We start from the raw sequence: 27,952 nt of genomic DNA, 5'->3' as shown, positions 1-27,952 counted from the left end.
TGAACCAACGGAAAGAAGACCTTTCTCTCTGTCTGTCTCTCTCTCTCTCTATGTCTAATTTTACCTGTCAAATAAATAAAATCTTAAAAAAAAAGAGTTCTCACAACAAAATATTCTTTACTATTTTAAAAGTAAAACACTGTTTTCTCATAAGTTCCCACCTTTCTAAGTTCCCTGCCTTTTTTGGAACACTTGAGAGCTAGCTGAATCTGTATTTTATAATTACATCCTAATATCTTTCTAACATTTGCAGCTTCCTGCATTTCAATTGATTGACAAAAGTGGCCCCCGATAGTGCTGATCCCCTGATGTTCAAACATTATAAACCCCTTCTATCCTATGTCAGGACAAACAGCTTACAACAGATGAGATGGACTTTCAGTTTTGGTATTCAGGTATGAAAGGATAGTTTCCATCTTGGGAACTCTCTAGCTTCATGGTTCTCTTGCTGGGATATCACTGGGTCTGGAGAAAGCCAGAGACCACATTATGAGCAATCCAATGGACAGCCCATTGAGCAAGTAACTGAAGTGTCCAACAACTGCCAGTGAGGAGCTAGAGGCTGCTGAAAACCATAAGTAAACCAGTTCCCATGGTCCTATAAATAAGTCAAGGATCCAGAGGCATCTAAGATGACAATTTAGCATCCAGGCATTACATAGTCTCAGTTGCAGAGTTGACACTGGGGGCCAGAAAGTAAACAAACAAACAAAATGTCACAAAAGAAAAGGGGTTGATGAGATCCAGAGATCTTGGAAGGAAATCAGAAAGTCATTTTTGCTATGAACCAATCAGGTTTTTGGGACAAGAAATTCAATGCCAATGTAAGAAACAGAACACTGAGGTCTTAATAGCTCAAACTGGCAAGTATCTAAAAGCCAAAAAGGCATGAGAAATCAGAATATGAACAATAGTTCATCCTAGGATGAGAATGATTTGTCCTGGATTCCAATGACTTTATATTAAGTGTGTGTGTGGATCTGTGTCTAAAAGAAAACAGCAGAACGTTGTGAAAATATGAATGACTGGGGCTGGCGCCATGGCTCACTTGGTTAATCCTCCGCCTGCGGCGCTGGCATCCCATATGGGCACCGGGTTCTAGTCCTGGCTGCTCTTCTTCCAGTCCAGCTCTATACTGTGGCCCAGGAGGGCAGTGGAGGATGGCCCAAGTGCTTGGGCACCTGTACCCACATCGGAAACCAGGAAGAATCATCTAGCTCCTGGCTTTGGATCAGCATAGCTCTGGCTGTGGAGGCCATTTGGGGAGTGAATCAATGGAAGGAAGACATTTCTCTCTGTCTCTGTCTAACTATGTGTCAAAAAAAAAAATCATTCATATATATATATATGAATGATCAGTGTGTCATCTACTGCCAGGTCAGAGGCTGGAGACTTTAAGGCCAGGTTACAAACTTTTCTTCAGGAATTTACATTTGCCAGATGTCTAGCAATTGATACTGACCAAACCATAAACACATGTCTCCTCATCAGACACTTCACTCCCGTTGGTTCACTGACACTCTTGTCCATGTTTTCCAGTGCTGGATTATCTGTCCCCTTCTTCCTTGACTTTTTCAAATAGTACTGGCTCTGTTACATTCCACATATACCTCTCGTAATGTGTGATATTTTGACCAGCCTTCTAGTTTATGCTAGTTTTTCCATTCTCTGAAACCCTCTGGTACTTAGGATGTAAACCACAGAATTTAGTGCTTGGTTGTATATTGTGTTATTGATTTTTCTTCAAAATGTTTCATCTTTTCCTAAGACTATAAGACCTACTTCTTTGGAAGTAGCAAAGTCAATGGTTTCCAAATCCAACCACATATTAAAATCACCTTTGATGTCTTTTCAAAGATTTCTTTTAAAAAGAGATTCTAAGTCTCTGTGTCCAATTTATTGAGTCAGAATTTGGGAGGCTGGAGTCCAGGAGAATATCAAATTAACTGCTCCTGAGATGGTTGTTGCAAAGTTATAACTGCACAGCTGCACAGAATTATGTTGGGTACTCCATTAAATATTCATGAAGCATTTTCTGATAAACTGAACTGACTCTTCTAATCTGATACACTGGTTTTCCTTAATGATAGATGTTACAGAAATAGGAAAATAGCATAGGCCAAATGGACTGAACTCTGACTACATAAAGTTGACTTGCTCATTTCTTACTTGGTTAGAATTAAAATCTTTATACATCCAAAGTAGAGAAATGGATAGATATAAAGATAAAGCAAATATAGGAAAATATTAATAGTATAGTCCAGGTGATAAGTATATAAGCATTTATTTAAAATTCTTTCAATTTTACTATACATTCAACTTTTTCTTAATAAAGTGTTAAAAATGAAAAAAAAAATCTACACCTTGAGAATATTCAAACTAAATTTATTCCCACTGGATTATATTAGTCCATCCTTTCTTTTCTCCCATCCTTCCACCTTCCTTCTCATTTTTGAGTATAGTCACTAAAACAATCTTAAAAGTATAGGAATAGGTCTCTTAGAACTGAGCTTAGCTGGGTATTTTATGAATGAAATATTTTAATCTTGCAAAAACACTAGCTCTAAAACTTGACCATCAATACTTTACTAAAACAAATCGATCTACATGAAATAATTCCATACTTTGATAAAGTCAATGAAAGATATGAGAAGGGGGCTGGTGCTGTGATGTAGCAGGTAATCTGACGCCTACAGTGCAAGAATCCCATATGGGTGTTGGTTCAAGTACCAGCTGCTCCACTTCCAATCCAGCTCTCTGCTATGGCCTGGGAAAGGCCCAAGTAGAGATGCAGAAGAAGCTCCAGACTCCTGGCTTTGGATTGGCTCAGCTCCATCCATTTCAGCCATCTGGGGAGTGAATCAGCAGATGGAAGACCTCTCTCTCTCTCTCTTTCTCTCTCTCTGCCTCTGCCTCTCTGTAACTCTACTTTAACAATGGGAATATTATATGTACCCCCATGTTTATTACAGCTCAATTCACGATAGGTAAAAAATAGAATCAACCCAAATGCCTGTGAACTGTAGACTAGATAAAGAAATTATGGGATATATACACCATGGAGTACTACACAGCAGAGGGAGGGAGGGAGAGGGAGGGAGAGGGAGGGAGAGGGAGGGAGAGGGAGGGAGAGGGAGGGAGAGGGAGGGGTTAAATCATGTTGGTGGGAATGTAAAGTAATATAACCAGTACAGTAAATATGGAGGTGTCTCCAAAAACTAGAAATAGAACTACCATATAATCTAGCAATCCCACTGCTGAGTATACTATTATAGCCAAATGAAACAAAATCAGTAGGAGTAGGTTGAAGAGATGTCTGCACTTGTGTGTTTATTACAGTGCTATTCACAGTAGCCAAAATATAGAATCTACCCAGATACTCCTTGATGGATGAATGGATAAAGAAAATGTGGCATATGCATGCAATAGAATATTATTCAACCACAAAATAGAACAAGATTCTGTCCTTTACAGCAATATGGATAGAGCTGGAGGGCATTGGGTGAAGTAAAGTAAGTCAGGCACTGAGACACAAATATTGCATGGCATGTTCACTCTCATATGATCTCATGGAAGGAGAGAGTAGAGTGAGGACAGGGGATAGCAAGGGAGGATGAAGAGAGGATGCTTAACAGTTACAAGACTACAGCTGGATAAGAGAATAACACCAAATGTTCTAGAGTGTGGAATAACCATAGCTGACAATAATTAACCATACATTCCAAGATAGCTAGCACAGGGAATGTTGAATGTTCCCACCACAAAAAAATGATAAAGGTCTGAAATGATGGATATGCCAACTACCCTGATCTGATAAGCATGCATTATATACATGTATTATAATAAAATATATCTACCCCATAAATATGTAGAATTATAATGTATTAATTCAAAGTAAAAATACATATGCCAACAAGTTCCTCCTCTAAAAATGACATTAATTTGTTTTCTTCCCCAAATAATTACCAATAAGACACTTCACCACCAACAAATGAGATAATTTACTATTCATCAAAGTGCATCTTGCACTTTCTTGCCCCCATGTCTTTTAATCACTCCTCCTACCAAATGCTCTAATAATACTCCCTTCACCCAACTATTTTCACCCTAACTACACTTTTTGTACTTATCCCAGTCATTCTGATGTGGGGTAACTAGGCGAGGAGCAGGGTCCAGGTGAGCTGGAATTTTTGCTAGTCCTGAAAGGTAACTTAATCCCTTCACCTGTCAGGTTGATACACCCACATTCCCAAGGTGCACTTAGGTCTCATCTGGGACCAGGAAGGAGAAGACAACATGATGAACACATGGAAGTTAAATTCCGTGTGGAGGTGCCATTAAAATCCCAGATGGCTTCATGCATCCTAAGACCCCACTCCATTTGTTCCCTCAATTAAGGCACCAATCTACCTCAAAGATACTGAGCATACATAGAGCAAGCATACTACTTGCTAGAGTAGTACTCAGACTTCCTCTTACTCTTTCTCTCTCCCCTCAGAAGCAAAGCTCTGGCCTACACATGAGGGGTGGCCTACGCTCACCCATGGATGTGTGTTCATTCTCACTTTTAAATAAAACCTGTTATTTGTGCACGCTATATATGCCTCAACTTTGACTTCTTCTAACTGGGGGAGAGATAGGTGCAAGAACTTGGATCCTAGGCCCATATCAATTCTTCCTCTGTGAAGCCTTGCAGACCACTTCATCCCAGAGTCACTTCTCTGCGTCCTGAATTTCTTAGATATATACACCATGAAATAGTTATTTGGAAATCAGTGAGAAAGTCTTTCTTATAGTTTCTAAATCATCACTCACTGACAATTCATCTTACCAGTTGTTTTGAATCCTTTTAGATACAGAAAACGTTCTCATATTTCTTTGTGAGCTCTACAATGTCCTACACTGGGAGAACAGTGTGCACTTCTAGCATGATTATTGTTCCTTTATGGGAAAAGAACCAGGAAAAAGACACACAAAGCAACAGTTAATATTTACCAAGAGTTTACTTGTCTACCAGATACTTAGTGCTCAAGCTACTATTTATATATTATATGACTTACTCTTCTTGACATATTGGGAGATAAGAAAATCTTATCATTTTACAGCTGAGGGGCGTCAGGCACAGAGCAGTTGAGTGTATGGACCGTGGTCCTGCAGCTAGCAAGTGACAGAGCATTTGAAGTCAGCTGCCTGATTGGCTCCAGAGCCATGTTCCTAACAGCTATGTAGATGTCAAGGCAGAGGGCGAGTACCTCTCTGGTGGGGACGGAGTATTTGTTCTGACGAGTTTTCATCCCCTACACAAGTATCCCAGACAAGCTGTGCTTTGTGAAATTTGCCCACTTTCAAATCAAAATTTGCTTCTCTGCACCACACAGCCTCCCACCCCCAGGTTGAGTTCAGGCTTCTGGTGAATCCTGGAAGTTCTGCCCTACTTGAAAGTCTGGTTCAACTGCAAATGGTCTTATCTGCCTTGTTTCTAAACCTGGGGGCAAACACAAATAGCTCAGTCCTATCTGTTCCCATTTGAGCTTGTGGTAAGGGAAAAAATGACATTGTAACAAAGGTAGGCAGAAAACCACAATCTTTAAGATAATCAAATATTAAGACAAATGTAGTATTTTGTATAAGGGAAATAAATATTTTTCTCAAACTAATTGCCAGAATAACCCTAACTTTAAAAAAAAAAGGCAAACATGTATTTGGTCAACAAATTCCTATGTATTTCATGAAGTTAATTTAACTATCAGAAGCTGCAAGGCCACCACAATACTTGGTCACCTTGCTTTGACCTGTGGCCTAAAATTAAGACAAGGAACTTAAACTATTACAACAATAAAAAGAAAACCCACCACGTAGTGGTAATCATTAACCATTTCCTTCTTAAAGAGAGATATTTTAGACTGCAGGAAAACCACATGACACAGTAAGGCAAAATATGTAGCTGCATTAAGAGCCTCTTAGCCTAAACTGCATTAAATGCACTGATTTCACCAGTCCCCCTTTAAGGGCTATTTGGGACATTCATAACTTAGAAGAAACTTAATTATGAAATAATGCATTCAGGAATTTCCCCATATTCACATGAAAAATTAACATTAATAGCAATAGTGTTTCCCTCCACAGCACCTGCCCCTGACTGTCCCAGTTAATTAAAGCTTGCACAGTGCCTTTAGCCTTGGGGAATCCTTTGATTCATATAGCACACCATCGTCCTCTGTTCTCAAAGACGCTGTACTGGCAGTTTTATTTCCCTGATGAGCTGAAGTGATTGAACCAAAGAATGCAAAACAAGCAGTCCTAACCCTGGTGTTTCCCCTTATAGTCTGTCCTTGGGAGGGGATGTGATTCTCTGGTTGGCCAGAAGGTGATGAAGAACCTGCAAGAGGATGGAGTGTGAGCACCTAGAAAGGATCTTGAGATATAATTTTGAAGCAAAAGTATGTAATCTTATGCTTAAATTATACATTATGCTGTCCTAGTTTCATAAATGGTTAAGCTGATGGCAAAGCTGCATTTGCAAGAAAGAAAGAGAGGGAGGGAAGGAGGCAGGGAGAGAGCAGAAAGGAAGAATCACTGATCACCAGAATTCTCAGACTTTGTTCTCATCATGGTTATAACCAGCACAATAGGGCAGCAAGCCTCCAAAGTCAAGTCTATCACCAAAATGTAAGGAGATGGTCAGAAAATATCATGTCTGCAATAGAATCCAAGAATCATAGGGGAGTGGGTTATGGGAAGAGGGAGAAAAGAAATAACCCTACATATTAAAGGAACCAAGTTAGAGATGCTTTGAAAGTATGGCACCATTGAAATTAATTTACTTTACAATTCTGTTTGGGAAGACAATATCAGCCATAGGGTGTTCTGAGTATTGTAAGGTGACTTACAGCAATGTGGCTGCTCAGCTGTTACCAGGTTCTTTGCGCTAACATTGGGTAACACTTTGGTAACCATTAGTACTATTTACAAACATTCAAATTACTTCCCTCTCAGAAACATGTACTTCCTGGCATGAGCATTTGACCAGTCCTAGGTAGTGAGTTGTAAGAAGGCTTTTAATGGGGCCAGCGCCATGGCTCACATGGCTAATCCTCCACCTGCAGCAACGGCACCCCAGGTTCTAGTCCTGGTTGGGGCGTCGGGTACTAATCCCGGTTGCTCCTCTTCCAATTCAGCTCTCTGCTGTGGCCGGGGAGGGCAGTGGAGGATGACCCAAGTGCTTGGGTCCCTGCACCTGCATGGGAGACTGGGAGGAAGCATGTGGCTCCTGGCTTCAGACCGGCACAGTGCCAGCTGTGGCAGCCATTAGGGGAGTGAACCTACGGAAGAAAGACCTTTCTCTCTGTCTCTCTTTCACTATCTGTCTAACTCTGCCTGAAAAAAAAAAAAAAAGAAAGAAAGAAAGAAAGAAAGAAAGAAAGAAAGAAAGAAAGAAAGAAAGAAAGAAAGAAAGAAAGAAAAGAAAGAAAAGAAAGAAAGTCCTTTAATGGACACCACCATCACACCTGCCAGCGCTCTTGCCCATGTGCACTATAAGCGTTTTGCTCCAGATGGCCATCGTAAAGTGACATCAGCCACAGTGCAGAGCACAGCCCTTAGCTGATCCACTGCAGACGGGTAGAGTGAGCAAGAAAGAAAAAAATGTTGCTTTAAGCCACAGCAAGTCCCAGCCCAGGGGTTCTCAAAGAGCAGTCCTCAGTCAGCAGTGTCAGTATCACCTGGAACCTTATGTCTAGGTAAATTCTCCAGCTCCCTCCTCGTCACCAAGACCTACAGACACAGAGCTCAGGGCCTGCACAAAGCTATTTGCATCTTAACCAGATCTCTGGGTAATGCTGATGTTCACAAAGGTAGAGAACTAAGGACCTAAGAAATTATCCCTCTGGACACAGAACTGCATGCCCCTTGCTGAACACCAGGTGGTAGATTACAACACAAGCAAGTCTTACTTCATTTTCTCACAAATGTGGAAATAGTTACTAGCAAGCAGGTGCCAAATAGTCACAAGACCTGATCTCATAGCTCAGGAAGCTCTCCTCTGTGGCATACTGACTAATACCTTGTACAAAATTTTACTCTCAGTCAGATTATAAGATAGGTTTTTAGACAGGCCCATCCAGGTCTGGGAAGGTGTCAGCATCCTCCACAAAACAGAGTGGTACAGGATAACATGGCTCAAGACCTTGATCAGTGCACTGACAATATCAGCCCCCCAGGCTTCCTGGATTCTACACTGAAGACACTAGGACTCATCCAATGTTTCTAACCAGTCTGAGCTTGAAAATCATTCACTTCACCATTGAAAAATTTTGGCCTACCTCCCAGTTGCTAATTAATACATCTTTGAGTGTATGTTTCAAAGGACTTAAATCAGTAAGTGAAGAGTCAGATGCTTGCTACAATAATCTCAATGCCAACTTTGCATCCTAGAATACAGATTCTGACTAAGGAACTTCATCTGCCTTGAAGTTATGGACTAACTTTAACACAGAGGTGCCACAATGTTTGCACATAAGGAAACATGATTGTAGCAGATCAGTTTCTAAAGGATTTAGTGACAGAAGAAAACAAGGTCTGAATCCATCATGGTCTGAAACTCCAGCACAACTCAGAAAAGTCCTCCAAGAACCAGGACTGCCTATCTGGATAGAAATGTTTGTAGAGCACAAAGGCTATTTGTCAAGCTACTATAGTTCCTTGGCCATATCTATTGTCCAATGATATAATTTCATATCCACCAAGCAAGCTGTTATTGCTTGATCTCCTCATTTAACCAATTTCTCTGTCAGAGAATATCCTAAGAAAAAAAAGGCAATTCCCATTATTGCACCAGAGAGCTTAAAATTTAGTATTAAAATTATCTTTCTGGTTTTTAAATCAGCATACTGTAAGTTCGGTTGGAGTGATGAGCTGAATAACCCAGCCACCAACCCTCAAAGGGGTCCACATCCTAATCTCAGAACCAATACATATATTACATTACAGTTCAGGAGAAATGTGATTAGGTTAGGGATTTGGGGAAGAGAGAGTTATCCTGGATTATCCTTGTAAATGCAGTACAATCAAAATGGCCCTCACAGGAGGGCCCAGGAGGTCGAAGTCAGGGATACAGATGTAAGGATTGGAGCCAAGTTCAGACTCTCAGAGAGGATTTGAAGATGCTATAAGGCTGGCTTGGAATATGAACGATGGGGCCATGAGCCAAGGAAGCCAGGTGGCCTTGAAAAGCTGGAAAAGACCAGAAAACAGATCCTCCCAGAGAGACTCAGGGAGAAGCCAGCCTGACAGACATTTTGACCCAAGCCAAGGAAGACTGGTTTTCAACTTCCAACCTCCAAAAATATAAGATAATAAATGTATGTTTTCTAAGCTGTTATGTTTAGAGTAATGTGTTATAGCAGCAAGCCAAAATGAATGTAGACAGTATTATTTAATTTTCCAAAATATGACGAACTCCAGATGAACAAAAATGTTAAATTCCTAAAACATGAAGCTGAGCACTTAGGCTAGGATGAATCTCTGTGACAACCTCTCGTTCTCTCTCTCTCTCCCTCTCTCCCTCCCTCCCTCCCTGCCTTCCACCCTCCTCTCCCCTGTCCATCCTCCCTGCCTGAGAAAAATAGAAAGTAGGATTCATCTTGGAACTGTATTCCTTACTCTGAGCTTCAAAAATGATGAAAGACCACATCACTTCTGTAGGTTTACATATCTTACACCTTCAATTACCTGTAACCAAAAAAAGTCCAGAATTTTCAAAACTAGCTAAATAAGATACAACACATTCTATTCATGAAATTTCCTCCATTTGACTCCCCAGGAGAATATAACACCATGCCTTTCACTCTTACGTGAATTCCTGTAAGCTTAGTAGTCTGCTTGTCTAGTCCACTGTAATATCTGAAGCCACAGGTTAGAAAAGGAGTAGGAGGAGTAGATTTATAATTGAGACAGATCATCTGCAAAAAAGAAATGAGATGGCAACCTGACAGCAAGAATGAACAAAAAAAAACTCTTTAAAAATAGACATCAGAATGTAGGAAGAAAATAAGGCAGCAGCCTGGGGGCTTTTGTGAAGGACCTAGTAGACTATTCACAGTAGTTTCTGGACATATCATTGTGCATTATGTGCATTAAATGAAAGTGCAATAGCTGGGCTTCGTAATGATAAGCCTACCTTACCAACATAACATTAGACTGAAATTTTTATAAAATCTTAATAAGGCAGAGAAGTATGCTCTGTAGCTTAAAAAGATGATCAAATACACATTTTAGTGTTTAAAGGGAAAAGATCACTTAATAAGTAGCTTCTTCTTCCCTAACTATACCAAAGAAATGGCATTAAAACATTATTAATTTAATTCCATGCCAATCTGTAATACTGAGAAATAAGACTACTGTTTTGAATCTCAAGAGTTACAAAGATTGAGGACATCCTAACACCAAAAGCAAGAACATCCTCAATTCATCCTTTTCTTTGTGGCCTTGCCAACAGCTGCATAGGAGGTGATTTGAGAAGTGGCTCACCCTAAAATCTGGAGAATTTATCTGGCTAGCTGTATAGAAGTACTCTGATCCTGCCCGGAGGAGAAGGAAGAAAGGCCTGGAGAGCATTTCACTCATCCGTTTTTGTTTTCCTGAGCACTCAAAACCTGGTGTGGGAAGCGCAAGATCAAGCCCTCAAGACTGGTTGGATACGTGTGATGTCAGCTGGAGTCCAGTTTGAAAAAGTCACATTAAAATTTCAGCCCTGGGCATAGCCCTAAGCATTCACTTCCAAATGAAAGCGAGGCCAATTTATATAGCCCTGCAGGCTTGCAGATGACCTAAGCCTTTTACAATAAGAAAATGAAGTCATGTTGTTGGCCCCTGGAGCACTCCACCACTCCCAGCCCTGACTTTCCTTTTAGGCTAGCAGTCAGTCTCCTGAGCTAACTTGGTAGCTATCACTTTGCATATCTCAAAAACTAGTGTGTTAGGTAAGCATTTAACTCTCCCTGGGGACTGTGCTGCAGGAAGAAAATGGGTGGCAGCAAGAAACAGAAGGGAAGGGCCTGTCAGACAGCATCTTGAGCACCCCTCAATGCCAGCCTGCAGTTTCAGCATGTATCTTGGTCTCCCATCTCCAGGTGCCAGATCATCCTGAGCATTTCCAGTAAAATCCATTCTAGAGAACGTCTCCCACATATCCACCTGATGTCCCAGTCAATAGGGAGTTGACTGTCTCCTTTGTAGTCAGGCTTAGTGACTCTTCATGACTCTTCACCATAACCTCATGCTCCCAAGATGATGCTCCAGGGACCCTGTAGGTCTTCTCCAATGCAGCTGGAAGGTCTGGACAATGAGGATACACCAATGGATAAAATCTCATAGCCCTTGCCCTCAAACAGTACAGATACTGAAAAGGGAAAAAAAGAAAACTGAACAACGTGAAATGTGCTGTAACAAGAGTACTGTAGGATCCTATGAGGGTTTAAGAGGGGTCGCATCTAATGTTAACGTTGAAGGACAAGTAGGAGTTACCAACTAAACATGTCAGTTGCCAAGGGAGGAAGGTCTTCCATGAAGCCACATTGCAAGAGCCAGAGGTAACGATGAGAATGCAAGTTGGGCTCAACTGAAAGAGGCTCAAGTCAGTTCCCCCCATGAGCTATGTTAGAGCAATGAGAATACTCAAAGAGCAAGGAGCAGTCAGTGAAGGGTTTTAAGTGCTGTAGATACCATCAGGGTTGCATTCAGAAATTCAGCTCTGGCTATAGCATTGTAAACTGGGAAAAGCCTGAGAAGAGAGACTTTTTGGAAGATATAAAACCTCTCCCAGAAGATCCTCATAGCCCCAGAGCAATAGTGGAAACACATGTGTAGCATCCCATTTTCTTGGGTGTACATCTAACCAGTGGCATCAACTGGACATCCCTGCAGGTCAAATATAATGGTATAGGAATGTTCTTGATCAGTATACTGATTAAAATACCTATGAGTTTATTTAAAAAAATAAAGTCGGATATGCCCCTCACCACTATGTTTTCCTAAAGTCCACATAAGTTACAATACTGCGATGGCTTCTGTGAGAATTTAGGGTTTGAGAACTTGTGAGATAAAATATGAAACTTTTGCTCCAATTACTCTATAAAATCATCATCCTTTTAGTCATATGGACCACGATAATGGGAACAACCCAATCACGTAACAGCTGGAATGGCTGCTGTCAGCATTTGAGTCTGGAAACTGTTCAGATAAAACATCGTACTTTTTCTCAAGTTATTCTATAAAAATCACCATCCTTTTGGCCAGAGGGACAATGATAATGGGAATAACACATCTATGTGCCAGGCAGCCATGTGGGATTCCAAGAAGTAAAAGGTCACCTCTTTTGGAGAAGATACACAAAAACAATCAGCAAAGACTTGATTAGATACTTGACCAATGAACAGGTACATTGAAAAGAGATACAGAACCATTACTAATTAGGGAAAGGTGAATGGAAGCCACAATGAAGAACCACTTCACACTCTCTTGGACTGGCTATGACAAAAAAAAAAAATAAAGACAACAACACATGTTAGCAAGAAGGACACAAAGAAACTAAAACCTCACACGTTGTTGGGGTATAAAATGGCACAGCCACCAGATAATAGTTACCCTAAAACCCAGCAATTCCTCTCTCAGAACTTCTTGTGATAAAAATAAAAGCACACATTCCCTGCACATGCGCAGCAACATTATTTATAATAGTCACCTGTAAACCATCCAAGTGATCATCAATGAGTGACTGGATAAAACAAATGTGGTTTATCCATATGGTGGAATACTGCTCAGAAACATGAATGTATGAGTGCTACTACACACCACAACATGCTGGGACCTCAAAAAGCATGTGAAGCAAAAGAGGTCAGTACCCAAAGACCATGTGTCGCACAATTCCCTGTATATGCAAAGTCATGGAGTGTCACAAATATAGAGATAGAGAACAGACTGCTAGCTGCCTGCAGTAGGAGTGGGAGCAGAGACTGACTTCCAAGGGACACGTAAGATCTTTAGAGAATACTGAAGATGATTAAAGATCAGTCACTAAACTCTACAAGTTTACCAAAAATCACTTAATTATATCCTTAAAATGACTCAATATTAAAGAATATAAATTATACCTCAAAGAGGCTGTTTTTAAAAGATAATCACATACTGTGCAATTCGGACAAATGTCTCTCCAATGACTAAAAAGGCCTCCAAAGTTTTTTATGTTACCACACACTTCTCATTAAATACATGAATGTTCTCTCAATATGTGCATTTCTTTATAAATATTAATATTTTACTATAATATATGTATAGCATAAATTAGACCCCAGAGGTAAAATTAGAAGATTTCAAACATATAAATGGTAATATTTGAATACAAGAATGTTGATGTGACCACAATGTTCTTAAGAATAAAGAATACAGAGGTTAAAATTAGTGAATAAAGTGAACTTCAGAGTAATAACCAAGCGCCATCAGAAGTTGCCAAAATTGGCTGGGGATTATGTTATGGGCAAGACCACCCATGCTTAATAAACCCTCAGAACATTCATCAAATTGAAACCCATGTTCAAAGTGATGCTGTGTTTGCATGATGAGCAACGGACATCAATCAAAATAAGCCCAGCTGTTCTGAGGATGGCAAATATTCAGAAGCATGGGATTGCAAATGCTGTTAGCAATAAATGTCAGAGAGGGAAGTTCAAAAGAAGAGGACAAAAACTGGAGGAAGGGTTCCTGCGAAGACGAAGCTACCTACACAATGCGTCCTGCTTCCAGGTGGGATGAAGTTGGTCACATCATTCTGTCCAACTACCTATTGTGATCAAAGTTATTTATAAGAAGTATTGTGACAGGCCGGCGCCGCAGCTCACTAGGCTAATCCTCCGCCTTGCGGCGCCGGCACACCAGGTTCTAGTCCCGGTCGGGGCGCCGGATTCTGTCCCAGTTGCCCCTCTTCCAGGCCAGCTCTCTGCTGTGGCCAGGGAGTGCAGGGGAGGATGGCCCAAGTGTTTGGGCCCTGCACCCCATGGGAGACCAGGAGAAGTACCTGGCTCCTGCCATTGGATCAGCGCGGTGCGCCAGCCGCAGCGCACCGGCCGCGGCAACCATTGGAGGGTGAACCAACGGCAAAGGAAGACCTTTCTCTCTGTCTCTCTCTCTCACTGTCCTCTCTGCCTGTCAAAAAATAAAAAATAAAAAAAAATATTGTGACAAATTTATGTAGAGTTATAATAGCTATTAAAACTATAAATAAGTTTGCTACATCTGATACTGTTAGTCTTTAACCTTTTCTCCTGGAGTTGTATGTTACAAAAATAATTTCAATCAGCTTTGATATTTACAATGTGATCCTTGTGGGGAATCACAAATAATAAATGAATATAATCAAGACAGATGGGTTCCTATTAGTGAGTTGGAAGAATCAGAAAAAGTTGGATGGGTGACTTGGGGATTGTTCCCGTAGAGCCTTAGAACAAAATTATGGAGTTTGGGGACTTTCTGTGTAGCCCTCATGGGGACCATTTGATAGCTTTGAGAGCAGGACATATTAGCTGAATGGTTTCTGGGGAAATTAAAGGAATGCCACATACAATGTGGACAGGTGTTGGGAGAGAAAATAATTCTAACAGACTACACCAGCCAGCGCAGGATGGAGTCAAGGGCCTCAATCCAGGATGGCAGCAATGAAAGCAACATGAAGAACAAAGCCCAAAGTGACACAATTATAGATGGTCGAGGTTGATACAGGAATTTGTAAATCTGTGCCAAAAGCCCTCCAACACCAAGCAAGAGGGAAAATTCATCAGAAATGCAGAAAGATATGCTACTGATCCACTAGAATTAGGTAAGCTGGAGCTGTGGCCCACAGCACTTCGGAGCATACTCAAGCCCAGGAACCACTCTATCTTCGTGATTCCAAGACCTTGCTATATTTGCCTATTTGTCCTGCTTTGTTGTATCCAGTGATTCAAAATGAATGTGTTGGGGTTTATGAACTTGTTCAGTCACTCTAAAAGAAAGAGGGTATTTTTTTTCCAGCAGCTTGACTTCTATATATTCAGCACATGTATGGAAATTGTATCTAAATGACCAAAATGGACATAATAACTCCTTTATCTCTGAAGAACATGCTGTGGCACAATGGGTTAATGCCTTGATCTGTAGCACCAGCATCCCATAGGGGCACTGGTTAGAGTCCCAGCTGCTCCACTTCTGATCCAGCTCTCTGCTGTGGTCTGGGAAAGCAGTAGAAGATGGCCCAAGTCCTTGGGACTCTGCACCCGCGTGGGAGACCAGGAAGAAGTGCCTAGCTCCTAGTTTCCAATCAGCTGAGCTCTGGCCTTTGCAGCCATTTAGGGAGTGAACCAGTGGATGGAAGACCTTTCTCTTTCTCTGGCTCTACCTCTCTCTCTGTATAACTCCATCTTTTGAATAAATAAAATAAATCTTTAAAAAAACTATCAATATTTTAAAAAATATGCTAATTTTCCATCCATGTATCCTTATTGTCAGTATGGAATCATTCTGGGAGAATGATTTATGAGTGAATCAAACTGGAAAAATAAAGATGAATAATTATTCTTTATTACCCAATATTACAATAAAAATTTTAAAATAACTACATTTACCAACATTTTTATGTTCTAACATCAGTAAATGTGCAGCTTTGAGTGACTACCACCATGTACAGTCAAATTGCAGATCTGGGCTTCCTCCATGGGAGAAGTCATAAATGCCAGACACTTGGCTTCCCATCAAGTATACCTTAAAGATCACAGCCATAAAATTACCTTCATCATCTTTGTGGGGAGCAACTCGGACTAGACTAAGTTACTGGAATTAAGACTTATTCTATGCATCTGCTCTCCCACAATATGGCGCTGAGAAGGGAGAAACAGCTTCTACGCAGCTGCCTCCAGCTCAACCAATAAACTGTAGGACCTGCTCCTGATTGGAGGAGAGCAGCGTACTCGGCGTGTGGGTAGCAGAGTTGGGATTGGTGAAGAGGACTATAAAGGAGGAGAGAGACAACATGCACGAGGAACATCTAAGGGGAACATCTATCTGAAGGAACACCTGTGCAGCCCCCGAGAGAGCCGGCCGGCAGTGTGCCGCTCCCCCGCGGAAGTGGGGAAAGTGGCTAGGGGGAACCGCCCTTCCACGGAGGTGGAAGGGACGGTAGCCAACCCGGGAAGAACCAGCAGCAAACCCGGGGAGGGCCGAGCAGACAAAAGAACAGCGCAGGGTCCTGTGTCGTTCCTCCACGAAGAGGGGGAGCGACACTAATGGCCTGGGAATGTAGTGAAAGATGATCTAAGTCCTTGGGTCCCTGCACCCACATGGGAGACCCAGAAGAAGCTCCTGGCTCCAGGCTTTGGATTGGCTCAGCTCCAGTCACTTCCTCCACGAAGAGAGGGAGCGACATAATGGTGCCTCGGATATGAAGCCTAGGCAGGGTTTAGTGTCGTTCCTCCACAAAGAGGGGGAGCAACAATCTTTCACTTCCCTTATGAAATATCTTGATTGTGGGTCTGTAGAAACATCTTCCTGTACCAAAAAAACAGGAGCCATTTCTTCTGAATATTTATCAGATTCATTGCCCTTGTTTGGATGGATAAGCATCCTTTTTTTGGACATAATTGCAAGACAATCAAACATTTGGTATATAACTGGATGAAGCTGGTATTCGTTGAATGTTTTTGATAACAAAAAATACTATCCTGCAAGTCTTATGCTTAGCTATTTCAAGACAGAAAATTAAACTCAACCCTTCAAGCTGCCTGTTCCCTACTGGAAAAGCAGTTAACTTCTTGTTTGAATACTTTCTCCTCCAATCCTAGTGAGATTTTTACGGATGATCTCTTTTTGGCAGTATAGTCCCCTTATGCTGATTTCCCCAGAAGTAAAACCTGGAAACACTGGAAAGCCAGGAAGTCCAAAACTGTCTGAATTCTGAGGATTTTGTACTGAATTTTGGAGGTGCAATAAAGTCCAGGTCCCATCTAAGCTGGAAATCAAATAGGAACCCCTTTACCTTAAGTTGTGATTCCAAAAACAAGAATTATATCATGTACCAAAGAAGACAAAAAACAAAAAAAAGTATATCTTGAATATGGGATTGAATGAAGTGAAATTAAGTCTACTTTAAGATTTTGTGATCAGACTGGCCATGTGTCTTCAGGCTAAATTTATACATCTGTGTTATTTGAAACACTTCAACAGAGAACTGGAGTGAAACAGTCTCAGCATTGTTGCACAGAAGCAAGATCACATACTGTCTGGAAGTTCAAGATCAAACCAAATCTCGAGGGTTACAACCAATAGAGTTCCAAAGAAAAGGAAGATTTCATTCAAAATTCAGGAAACATACAAGAAACAGGTACTTTGATTAGAATCAACAAAAATAGCAAAAGGCCGAAAGAGCTATATAAAATTTTAGATGTTGGATTTACTAGACATCATATAGATAACAACTATGCTTAGTAGTTTTTAAATGAAGCTTTAGAATATGAGCAGGAAAGAGACAAATTTTTGAAATAAAACAGAATCTCAGGGCTGGCGCTGTGGTGTAGTAGGTAAAGATGCCGCCTGCAGTGCCGGCATCCCATATGGGCACCGGTTTTAGTCCCGGCTGCTCCACTTCCGATCCAGCTCTCCGCTATGGCCTGGGAAAGCAGTAGAAGATGGCCCAAGTCCTTGAGCCCCTGCACCCATGTGGGAGATCCAAAAGAATTTCCTGGCTCCTGGCTTCAGATCAGTTCAACTTCGGCTATTGGGGAGTGAACCAGGATGGAAGACCGACCTTTCTCTCTCCCTCTGCCTCTCTCCCTCTCCCTCTGCCTCTCTCCCTCTCCCTCTGCCTCTCTCCCTCTATGTGTAACTCTGATTTTCAAGTAAATAAAGCTTAAAAAAAGAAAATAGAGTCTCAAAGAGAAACAACATAGTATTTAATAAAATTCAAGGATGGATTGCTTTAAGCATAATCATGGTATTCAGGAAAATATCCTTATTTTCAAGAGATTATGGATAAATCATCTATGAATCAAGTCTGATGATATCTGCAACTTATTTTCAAAAGGCTCTAAATGAAGAGAGAAGTGGAAAAGGAGATTGTTGTAAGTATGGAATATGAAGGATAAAGATAAGACAGAGACATAGACAGATGGACAAGGGATGGATGGATAGATTGGATCCATAGAGGAGTGCATAACACAGACATAGGGAAATATCAACAATTTGTTAACTCTAGCTGGGTGGAGACATAGGCATTCATTCACATATTCTTCCAATTTTTCTGTATCTTTGACCTTTCTCATAACCTTTCTCATAAACAGTCATCTATGTAAGTAGAAGATGCCCTTCTCAGTCCTGAAATCTTTCCTCCCAAAACTGCCCACGCTGTCCCATCTTCCTCTTATTGCCATCTGAATTTTTTGTAAAACTTTCCTTCTATACTTTTTATTGCTATGTCTGCTACTCAAGCCGAGCCTTTCTTTCTTAAGAGGTACATGTGCATATAAACACACACCACAGCATTCTCTCCCAACTACACCAAGTCACAGCACAGCTGACCCTAGTAGAATCAAACAGTAAGGTGATGAAGCAGACACAAATATTCTAACTCTGGCTTTTTGGAAGAAACTGAAAATCCATTCACATTTCCCTAGAGAAAAGTAAAGTAAAATGATATTCTCGTTCACATAATTAAATTAATGTGAAATTAAAACCAAAATGAAATATTGGTCTTCATGTCAAAAGTGGTTCATAATCCATGTACCATTGGTTTCCTCTGCAGCACATTATTAAGTGATTTAAAAGATTAATTTTAACACATATCAGTTTCAGTGGTTATGAGGCCAGCATTAAGCAAATAAGCACACTGCCTCCAAAAATGTTGATGGTTGCAAGGCAGAGGAAGAGAACAGAGCTGTCTTGTTTTGCCACTGACTGACAGTATAACTGCTTTCCTATTCTTTACTTCAGTTTGCAGTGTGTGGATATGTCTTTGCACAATATTAGGAGACCTTCTCCAGGAAGGGGGGGCCTGAACTTGGCAGACATACAATCTCATATAATGTAATATATAACACATAATCTCATCTAGAATGATAACTGTCAAGTTCCCTAACCACAAATATTCATTTCAACAATCTGTGATAATCTATCATGTGCATTATAGACAGAACTAACAGTAGCAGGCCTGTATTCCGTCCCACAGTACTTTCCTCTAAAATCAGATCCATAATCAAATGCTAAGAAAATATATGCCTTAAATCCTGCAACAAAAATGTGAATGCAAACTACACGGGAGTAGAGTTCGGTCTGGACAGATACATGTAAATCTATTTGCACATGAAAATCGAGGTTGCTTTGCTTCCCTACACCAGCATCGTCCTAAAACCAAGGTTAACAATCTCTTTGACTGTGAGGTTCATCAGCACATAGGAGATTATCACAGACACCGAATGAAGTTGGCCTCAGTTGGGAGTGGGAGGTGCAGAGGGAGGCTTCCTTCAATCAAAGAATGAAGGGTTTAGGGCCCAGGTAAGGTAGAAGATGGTAAATATCTTTGTCTCTGTTGCAGCTACCCTGCTCTGTTTTTGCACTGCAAAAGCTGCCATAAGCCCTGACATTCTGGAAATGAATGGGCATGACCATGTTCAAATAAACCTGTATTTATGGACACTGAAACTTAACTTTTAGATAATTTCAACATCACACGAAATGCATTCACTCTTTAAAAAAAAAAAACATTTAAAATATAAAAACCAATCTTGGTTCACCAACAATCAGGCAACAAACGACTTGCCCCATGCACCAGTCTGCAGATCCCTCATCTAGAACATTAATTTACATGCTTAAAGTCAGTCACCTGGAGGATGAGTTAAAACAGATCCATGGGTCCCAGCCCAGAGTTTCTGATCCTATAGGACTGGGGTGGTCCTAACCATATGAATTTCTCACTAGTTTCCAAGTGATACACATGCTATTGAGACCTCTGTGAAGCATGGTTCCAAGACAAATCAACCAGGAGAGAGGGGTTAAAAAACGCCCATGTAGGTCAAGACAGAGCTGAAATAACCATTCTGATGTCACCCAGGTAAAGCTGTGCAAAATTTGCACAGAAATTGAGGAGGCAAAAAAAATCAACACAATAGAATTTTAATAATTCACAACTACCATCTCTGCCTCAGCCTAAAAGTCCTGTAGATGTCTGAGGACTTACTCAGATGAGGAATAACTCCCTCATCTCCTTCAAACCTTTCCTCAAGTGATGCTTTCTCTGTGAGGCTGATACCCACACACACACACCTGTTAACTTTGTGATCTGCCCTCGCTTCCCACAACCCACTCCCAGCCATTTCCTGTTTCTTAACAATTATCAGCTCTAAGGCATTACCTAATTCACCTGGTTATTACGTTTACTGTTTATCATCTGCCACACCACTCCTATATTCCTAGAAGAGAAACTCCATTAGGAGAAAGGAAAACATGAGTATATCTGAATCCCAAGAGTTGAAAACCATGCCTGGCATTTTTCTAAGTATTTAGATATAAATCAATGGATCTATAAGTGATATCAAGCTATTGGATTAAAATAAGAAAACATGATAACAATATGACTCAGAAACTTTGATACAACCTTTTACTTGCTCATAGTGCATCTAAAAGTCCAGAAAAAAAAGTGTTATTCTCTATAAACTTTATAATCTGAAGTTGCAAATATAGTCTCAAGCCTCCCAAATGAGCATTAGAAAGAGCTTGGGTAGCACTCCCATTCAATCATTTCCTGTTACAGAAGTTCAGTGTCCTTAACAGAAAGCCATCAACAATTTCTAATTTTATGATGACCTTTCTTAGTCTGCTTGGATTATCATAAGACAATACCATTAACTACTTGGTTAAAGCAACATACATTTGTTTTCTCACCATTCTGGAGGCTAGAAGCCTAAGATGAGGATGCCAGCGTGGTTAGGGTCTGTTGAGAGCCCTCTTCCTGACTCGCAGACAACCTGATCTTCCCTAGGTATCTGCAAGGAGAGAGAGCTCACACAAGCTCTCCGGTGCCTCTTTTTATAAAGGCACGATCTCATCATGACCTCAGCTAATCCTAATTACCTCTCAAAGTCACCATCTCCAAATTGAGGGATGGCCTTTCAGCATTTAACTTTGATGGGGGGCCTGGAGGGGACAAACATCCAGCCCATAACAACTGACTTTTCTCCTTCTATCCCTCTCCCCGTGGTTACCAATCCCAACAATCACTTAGCACCAGAAAGACTCACTACACACCAAGCCTACCACTTTCCACCGTACTCTTTTTCCTGGTGTTCTCACTTCTATGCCTACAAAGCATGAATTCCATATTTATTTTTTATAATATCCCCTTAAATACATTCTCAACCACCAGAATCCCCTTCCATTATCCTATGTGGTAGGTATTATTATCCCCATTTTATAGATAAAAGAATTGAGGTACAAAGGGAAATCCCCAGTCAAGACTCAAACCCAGACTCCACAGCTTCCACTGCTTCTTGTTTGATTAGCACTTATCCCCCTGGTCTTTCATGTACTTGGTTTACCACTGATTACACTTCAGAGGTGTTATAGCCAGTGCCACTCCAAGTGCGGCCAGAAGGCTTCAGCCTACAGTGAACTGTTCATGGTTAATCCAGGAAGAGGCAGGTTCAGAAAATGGGAGTTAACACTAAGAAACGTAAATTGGCAGAGTAATTGTATGTTGACTCTAGTAATAAAAATCAGTGCTCATACTGTATACATCTATTCTATCCTGTTTTTCTAGTAATTAATTTAATTGCACTTTATAGAAGTTAAAGTCCAGAATGGATCTGGATATTAAAAACAAACAAAAAAATCACCATTCTTCTTTCATAGATTTATGAAGCATTAAACAACTAAAAAAAAAACAGGTTGGTTTACTGCAGTATGTTCTAGATTCCAGTAATATTTAAAAAAGACAATGCCTCTTGTGTGACTATAGTGTATTTAAACCAAACTGTTCAAATTAAACTGCATGGAAACTCAATCAAAGCTTTTAAAGCAAAAATATTATTAGATCTCTTTCCTAATGTTGTTTTTTTCTAAACTCCTCATAACTCGCTTATATTAAGTCCTTTCATCTTATCCTGTGAATTATCATTATGACCATATTTTCAAACCTATGAAAAATAAATGACTTTTTCATTTTGCCTACCAGGCTATCTATCTATCTATCTATCTATCTATCTATCTAGGTATTTATATCCCATATTTTTTCTCATTGAAATTTGAAAACTACTTATTAGAACACATGGAAAGTACACAGTCTCATCTTCCAGTTTCACTTAGATTGGAGATTCTAAGCTTTAAGCATGCACCAGAATCACCTGGGGAGCTAGTTAAGGCACCGACCCTGGGCCCCTACAAAATTCTGATTAAGTAGGAGTGGACCAGGACCCATCAATTTTCCTATTTAGCAACCTCCCAAGTAGTACTGATGCCGTGGATATGTCGACCAATATAAAATGCCAAAAACATGGATTATTTTGTGAATTCAGTCAAAATATGTTTATTCAATAATATTGCATGGTAAATACTTTTAATATTATTTTACAATTTGGAAATGCAGTTAAAACAAATTTGGATTGAAACACAAAACCTTAGAGAAGGGCCAGCTCTTGAAAATGACTTCTGCCAGTGATAAATTTCAGACTTTTCAGTACAGGGCATTAGACACTGTACGTGTTTGCTAAATGTTCTCAGAGAAGAAAAGCTGTCAGGAGTGACAGAAAGGGAATGGGTCCTAACTTAGTTCAATAAAATGATTGTGAATGGGGCTACTGATATTTGTGATCATGCATATTTTAATTTTAATCTATCCTAGCATAATGATGTAAATAAAATTAAACTGTACTTTGCCAAATAATATTTTCCCTTAAATTTGACCCTTCCTCCAATTAAAAAACATTGGCAAGAACCTCTAGCATTGTTGAAAATGTCACAAACTCTCAGGTCACAACGGCAGTTCTGAGGTTTCCTGTTCTCTGTCTACCCCTTTCCCAAGCGTTTTCCCAAGGAACACCCCCGCAGACCTCCCCAACCCTCTACTTCACACAGCCTTGCATCTGTTGGAAGTTGCTGCTAGACCACAGTGTTGCGTCCAAAATCAAGCCAAACCATCAAGAGGAGCATTAACTGTTCCAAAAGGCACACTCCTTCATCTTTGAATTACATATGATTTATACAAACACATTTCATTTTTTTAAAAACATTCCTGGGGCCCACACTGTAGCGCCGACACCCCATATGGGCACTGGTTTGTATCCTGGCTGCTCCACTTCTGATCCCAGCTTTGCTACGGCCTGGGAAAGCTGTAGAAGATGGCCCAAATGCTTTAGCCCCTGCACTCATGGGAGACCCGGAAGAAGCTCTTGGCTCCTGGCTTCGGATTGGCCCAGCTGTGGCCATTGAGCCATTTGGATAGTGAACCAGCAGAGGGAAGACTTTTCTCTCTGTCTCTCCCTCTCTCTGTCTGTAACTTTACCTCTCAAATAAATAATAAAATTTTAGAAAACAAATTTTCCCAGCCCTGATGACCATGAGACTATAAATTACCTGCAAGGAACTGTTGGCTAAGAAATGTAATAGTAAGCTACCTATAGTTCTTTCATCCTTCCCTTCTTCAGTTCCCTGCTGACTTTGCTTGGTAGTGGATGTGTTTTATAAACTGAGAAGGGAGTTTCATTTACTTGGCTATTAACCCATCAGCCTCCATAGAAATTGATGGGAACTCTTAGAAAAGCAAAAACGACTCAAAGTTCCAATGAAACCATTAAACCCCAAATGACAAATGACAATTTGTTTTAAAAGAATTTCTGGCTGTCATTTGCTTTAATATAAGGCAGTGACCCTATATTGGAATGTTTGGGTATTGCAAAAAAAAAAAAGTAACAGCAATTTCCACTATATCATATTGTTTGGCCAGGTAGACCTGTTTTGTTGTCCCCAGGAGAGACTTCATGAAGAACGTACCGCACTGCATAAACATAAATGAATAGCTCTTCCTTCAGAGCTGACTCACTTTGACATAGAAGCCTAAAAAGGCCTATTCATGGTGCCATTTGTACAAACACGTATGATCCTTTAGCCAAACGCATCATTGGCTGGAGCACTCAGTATTAATCTCAGAGTAGTAAAATTTTAGATCAAGCAAATTAACTTTCCTCCATCTGGGTAGCACCTACTTAGTTAAATAATGAGTAACCTGGAAAGTTCATACCCCTCCAAGTCCTGTCTTTTAGTCTCATGGAACCGCCAGTCTTTAGAATTGAAAATGCTCCACCGAACAGGAGAGCGAGCACAAACTCTATGCGTAAATACCAGGTCCTCCATTAAACTGATTTAAAACTCTCCTGGGAAGCAGTTTTACCCAGACATAATCTGACACCTTTCCTAAGGAGCTGCCCATTCACACTTATTTGTGAGGTATTATCACAGGGCAAAGTCAACTTGTGTGTCGCTTGTCATGACTCGTTCACCCCGATTCAACTGCAATAGCCGTTCAGTAGCAAGCGTCTCGTCTTTCCATTTGGAAGCTTCTCAGATGAATTTGATTACAACAAACTTGACTTCCAGGAAGGTTGTTAAGCCTGGGCTTTTGTGTTTTAAGATTCTGTTGCTGTTGTTTTCAGTTTCTTATTTTCTGAAACTGTTTTGGTTTCAGTCTGGCGTCTTTTGGGTGATGCTATTCTCTCTGCAGGGTCCTTCAGTGAAATCTGTAGCAATTCCATCTCAGAAGTCATGTGGTTAAAACATGGGGCACCAACCCTGTCCTCACAAGGGTAACTTGGTCTCTAACTCAACCTCTAGTAACCAGTATCCTTTCTAACAATCTCCCAATGGATGTGCTGAAGTCTTCTGGATTAATTCAAGTCACCAGTTTATCATTAAAGAATATTTGACTTCGCAAGGAGGCATTTTTAGCACATCTATATAAAAATACTTCAAGCATTTTACCTTAGGGCATCTCAGATTTATCATTAACCCGAGATGTCTTTTACAATCCCTCCGCTATATCTTGTATGCCCAAACAACCAAGTATTCAATTTACGCTAAGAACTCACCAGACTGCCACGCTACCATCAGCCATCCTTGCCACACCACTGTCATTTTTTTCTATGAGTTGCCGACATTCCCAGCAATGAGTCCAACAGGTTACCTTTCCATACTCTACTGCTTACAGATTTTAAAGAACAGGAAACTGAGGCCTAGCAAAATTAACTCCTTTGCACAGTGGAACAGTCATTGTGAGTATTATAACCTAATTCTCATTCTCACTCAGCTTGTTACATAAATGCAAAGAACTCCATCAAATATTCAGCCAAAGAGTCCATCTAGGTGGGAGGTGGCAGGGAGTGAATTCTACCTCTGAGGAGAGAGGAGGGGAAATTATCTGTACACAGGGATCTTCAGAAGGCTAACAGAAACATCAACAGTGTGAAAAAACCTGAATGGGTTCCAAAAATTCTTGCACCAAAGTAAATTTACCTTTTAATTCCACTTTCCATGAATTTTAGAAGTATCTTCGTATATATATATATATATATATATATCTTTTTATATAGATAGAATGGAAATAATATTTTTAAAAATAATATGAATCTATACATGTAAATAATCTGGAACAGCATTTAAGAAAAAGTTAAAGTATTGTGAAAAATGATGAAGTATATTTCAAAAGAATATAGAAAGAGGAAAAATTACATTCTGTGTGAGAGGAAAGCAGAAACGTTCCCAAAAGGGAGAAAAAACTAAAAAAGGAAAATTATTCCTATATTGGTCACATTTATACCATGACCTTTAGACTTTCTGTAAAATTCAATGCAATTTTTGTTTTCACAGCAGAACAGTATGTACTCCAGAGAATGTGCCCAATCAATGTTTGTTGAATTGAATTTAAATTGCTTTTGTTTGGCAAAATTATTTCTTTTTCATCATGCTTGGAAGGAAAATTCACTAAATGGATTTTTATCCTGCCTTTCATAAATATCTTCATAGTGCTTCCCTGGTTGACTTTTCCTTTGCAAGATTATTGTGTGTTGCTTCTGTCTGTTGTCGTGGCCTTCTCTGGTCCTGTACCAACACTGCACGAGAGAGAGACCTGCCAAGTCCCCACTGTCAAATTTCAAAGCCTTCTGCAATTACACCCAGGGTCTTGACACCAGCCAGCTTCTGGGAGGAGTCAGGTGAACCCTGACCTTCATTTGGAAGACGTTGCTGTTTGCTGTTGTTCCATGTCAACCAACTCAAGCAGAGATGAGCAGAGTCCCTCCTGGGACTTCCAATTCCGTGTTCATATATTTTTTGGAGTTTACAAATGCCTTGCACATCGTTAGAAACAGGAGAAACCTTTGGGGGTTTTTAATCTGTAGAACTCCTGTTGGAGAAATCAGTTGCAATCAGACCTTTCACTGATGGACAGACTTAATGACCCATTTAGGATCCTATTAGCTTTCAGGATTTTCTAAAAGGCAGAATTAAGTTTCTTGAAAACATTTACACCAATAGGTTGAACTTCATGACCTCACCACTTTGCTAAGTAAGGACTCTTATCTCAAAGGGCTTAAAATGTACAAGACCTCATTATCACAGGCCACAAAAGTGTACGAAGCAGACAATTTCAGGTTTGGAAAACATTTTCTTCAGGTTTCTTCTTTGTGCCTGTCACGTGATCTGGGTATGGGAAGAGGACTGGCCTGGCCTAGGGGGATATTCTCCATGGTATTTGTCTGTTCTCCAAATACGTGCTTAGCAACTTTAGAATGCAAAAGAAAGACAATCCAGTCTCACCTAACTTTTACTAATGAGAAAATCGAGGCCCAGAGAGATTGAAATCCTCTCCTGAGTAAAGGATTCATAATTAGAAGTGAAATCTGATGGGTCTCAGATGATTCTTCCTTCCGCAATAACATGCTATTCTCTCACCCTGTCATTTAACTGTTGGTTATCTGTCTCATCTTGCCAACTAGATGGCCCTTAGTTTAGTTCCAAAACTAAAGAGCATAATCTCTGACATCTGGGATATTTAACTTTGCGTGTCAATTTGATTGGGCCGATCCTAGTTTTCTCAGACAATATGATCACATGAACCAATACCTGGTAAAAAAATCTCTTTTTATGTATAAACATATTCATTTATTTCTCTGGAAATCCCTAACTAATACAGAACCCAAGATGCCTAATATTGAAGAAAAACAGAATTCAATACTGATCCATAAAACCATATACTTAGTTAGTGAAACTAGCCAGTCCCCAAAAGACAAATAACATGTTCTCCCTGATCTGCAGTAACAAATAGAGAACCTAAAAGGTAAGCTATAGAAGTGAAATTGATACTTTTGAGATGTGATGATTTTGAACAGCCCTTGTCTTGACTATTGAGGAACAGGTTTTTTTTCTTTTCATACTATTTGTTGAATGTTTTACTTAATGTGAGGTTAATCTTGTATGTATAAATTTAATTGAAAATAGATATTTATAAAAACTAGAAATGGAAATAGGAGAGGGAGGAGAAAGAAGGGTGGGAGTGTGAGCAGGAGGGAGGGTAGGGTGGGAACAATCACTATGTTCCTAAATTTGTATATATGAAATGCATGAAGTTTGTATACCTTAAATAAAAGGTTTCTAGCTAAAAAAAAAAAAAAAAAGATACTATCCATATATTGCTTCACCAAATATGTTTTGAGCATCTATGTTTGGGTAAGGCACTGTTGCTTTTTGTTTTGTTTTTTTTTTTAAAGATTTATTTATTTATTTATTTGAGAGGTAGAGTTAAAGGTAGAGAGAGGGAGAGACAGAGAAAAAGGTCTTCTACCCACTGCTGCACTCCCCAAATGGCCGCAACCTGATCCAGAGCTGAGACAGGAGCCTC

The 27,952-nt window shown here is 40.1% G+C and overlaps 1 long non-coding RNA gene across 3 annotated transcripts in view; it reads right to left on the bottom strand.

The window, feature by feature from the left end:
- Positions 1-3,138: 3,138 nt before the first annotated feature.
- LOC103349589 (uncharacterized) overlaps positions 3,139-27,952 on the bottom strand; it is a 42,397-nt gene continuing 17,583 nt past the window's right edge. For 2 of the 3 annotated variants that reach the window (XR_007922502.2, XR_011381980.1), the window contains exon 4: positions 15,718-26,458. This is a non-coding gene — a long non-coding RNA (uncharacterized lncRNA). Of the gene's footprint in view, positions 6,380-15,717; positions 26,459-27,952 lie in introns of those variants that run through there. The other variant, XR_011381979.1, reaches the window with a different exon arrangement.

The sequence above is a fragment of the Oryctolagus cuniculus genome, chromosome 14 (genome assembly GCF_964237555.1).
Source record: "Oryctolagus cuniculus chromosome 14, mOryCun1.1, whole genome shotgun sequence".
Lineage (NCBI taxonomy): Eukaryota > Metazoa > Chordata > Mammalia > Lagomorpha > Leporidae > Oryctolagus > Oryctolagus cuniculus.
The sequence above is the reverse complement of the archived record's forward strand: the minus strand, read 5'-3'. Positions and strand labels throughout refer to the sequence as shown.